This window comes from Cebus imitator, unplaced genomic scaffold (assembly GCF_001604975.1).
Source record: "Cebus imitator isolate Cc_AM_T3 unplaced genomic scaffold, Cebus_imitator-1.0 Scaffold579, whole genome shotgun sequence".
Lineage (NCBI taxonomy): Eukaryota > Metazoa > Chordata > Mammalia > Primates > Cebidae > Cebus > Cebus imitator.
Genome location: NW_016107894.1, coordinates 19135 through 21763, shown reverse-complemented (window position 1 = coordinate 21763; position 2629 = coordinate 19135).

Below are 2629 nucleotides of genomic sequence, written 5' to 3'. Positions count from 1 at the left end.
TTTATTCTATGAATACTGCCTGGTTATCATATACCCGGCAGGGTTCCAGGCTCTGGGGAAACAGCAATGAGCAAAACAAAGTTCCTGCTGTCTTAATGGCTCCATCATTCTGATGAGGGGGAAAGAGACAGGCGATCCATAAACAAACCATTAGCACAGACAGCACATCAGGTGGAAAGCGCTATGAAGAATAAATACTAAAGCAGGTACGGCCAGGTGCGGTGGCTCACGCCTGTAATCCCAGCACTTTGGGAGGCTGAGGTGGATGGATCCCTTGCATCACTGCACTCCAGCCTGGGGAACAGAGAAAGACTCTGTCTTCAAAAATAAAAAAGCAAAGAGAAATCAGGTACAGGTGTAGAGTGCATTAGCACCAGCAGGGGTGCTGTGGTGGTGGTGAAGGTGGTCAGGAAAGGCCTCTCTGTGAAGGTGACAGACATGAGGGCTGAGCCTGGGGACTCCTGGGGAGAGCAGCCTGGGAGGGCCCTAGGTGTTTGTCCCATTTCTGGTCCTTTTGTTTAGTTTTGTTTTGTTTTTGGGACAAAGACTTGCCCTGTCACCCAGGCTGGAGTGAAGTGCAACAATCTCAGCTCACTGCAGTCCCCACCACCTGGGTTCAAGTTACCTCAGCCTCCCAAAGAGCTGGGATGACAGGCGAGTCACTGTGCCTGGCCTATGCATCAACATGTTTAAATTCTTCGGAAAGCTGTGCTTTAGGAAGAGTGTTCTGACAACCATTGGAAATAAATGACAGAATGGCAGGAAGGATCACGTCAGTGACAGGGTGGCTGTGGACATCTGCTGGCCAGCAGCAGGAAAGCCACTCAGACCTTGGATTCTACCTCTGCAGCCCACCTGCACATGAATCCTCCTCCCCACATCAGCAGAAGCCTGGAACTCTCAGAACAGCAGACCTCACCAGCCGCTGCCACCTTCACCAGAATGATGTGATTAATTTGTTCACCCAGAAGACAGCAGGAACCCCTGAGAACAGGGATCCAGAATGTGTGGGTTTTGATGGACAGGGTGGTAGGATCTGGGAGACTCCACCTACCTCAACCCCTGACCCCCACACTCCTTCCCCAGTCCTGCTCGGCATAGAGACTAGAGTGACATCACCAGAAAGGTAGACGCTTGGAAGGACACCAGTGACACAAAGAAGAGGAGGCCAGAGGTCCACACGGTGCCCAGCCCCTGGCCTCGGATGCCCAGGACTCTGTCCAGAAAGGCTCCCTCCCAGCCATGGAACTTGATGGTCTTCGAGTTCCTGAGGATGGAGATGGTGAGCCGGGCCGACAAGTCCTTCAGCCTCAATTGCTCTCCTGGGATTGGAGGGAAGAGAGAGATGAAGACACGGCTGGTCCAGAATTCTCCCCTGCACCCTGACAGCCAGGTTTCAGCAAATCCGACAGATCTCACTAACTGCATCCCAAAGCTGTCTGCATCTCCGCATCTCCGACCCTCAGTCCTGATCCATCCACCGTCATCCTGTGCCTGGGCTCCTGCAGGAGCTGACCCGGGAACACTGCCCTGGGGAGGCAGCTTCTGGTGCCCGGAGAACAGAGGCTGCCCCTGAGCCCACCTGGGGTTGGTGCCTTCAGGAAGGCTACGTGGAAGTGGGTAATGCCTGAGTTACATCTTCTTTTGTTTCTCTCACATTTTTGGTGGAGTTAGGGGGGTCTCACTATGTTGCCCATGTTGGCCTCAAGCTCTTGGGCTCAAGTGATCCTCTGCCCTGGCCTCCTAAAGTGCTGTGATTACAGCCTGAGCTACGCCTTATATGACCAGGAAGTGGGTGCTGGGCAGGCAGAGGATGAGGGGGTGGAGCCGGGAAGAGGGAGCGGAGACTTAGAGACAGGGAGAGCAAAAACCCAGGCACAGGGAGCAGCATGACTCAGAGGACACTCGGTGTGGCCAGAGGAGTGCATGGGCAAGGTCACTTGGCACTTTAGGGTCAGGCAGGAGTTTGGGGTCTCCCGTGCTTCACCAGGGGAGGGGGGCATCATCAGAAGGCAGCTGCCTGGAGAAGGTTTTTTGTTATTTTTTGAGATGGAGTCTTGCTCTGTTACCAGGCTGGAGTGCAGTGGTGCCATCTCGGCTCACTGTAATCTCTGCCTCCCGTGTTCAAGTGATTCTCCTGCCTGAGGTTCTAGAGTTGCTGGGATTATAGGTGTCTGCCACGATGCTCAGCTAATCTTTGTATTTTTTAATAGAGATGGCATTTTGTCATATTGACCAGTCTGCTTTGGGACTCCTGAACTCAGGTGATCTGCCTGCCTCAACTTCCCAAAGTGCTGGAATTACAGGCGTGAGCCACCGTGCCTGGAGGAGGCCATGCAGGAGGCTGGAGAAACAGTCCAAGTGACAGATGGACATTGGGACAGCTGGGCCTAGAGAGGAAATAAGTTCCTTCCCTCCATCCCCCTTCCCTCCCTCCCTCTCTCCCGCCTTTCTTTCTTTTCTTCCCTACTCCTTTCTTCTGCTCTCCTGCCCTTTCCTTCTGCCCTCTCTTCCCCCCCACCTCCCTTCCTTCCCTCCCTCATTCCTTCTCTTCCTCTTTCAACTCTTTCCTTCCCTCCCTCTGTCCTCCCCTTTCCTTTCCTTCCCTCCCTCCTTTTCACTCCTCCCC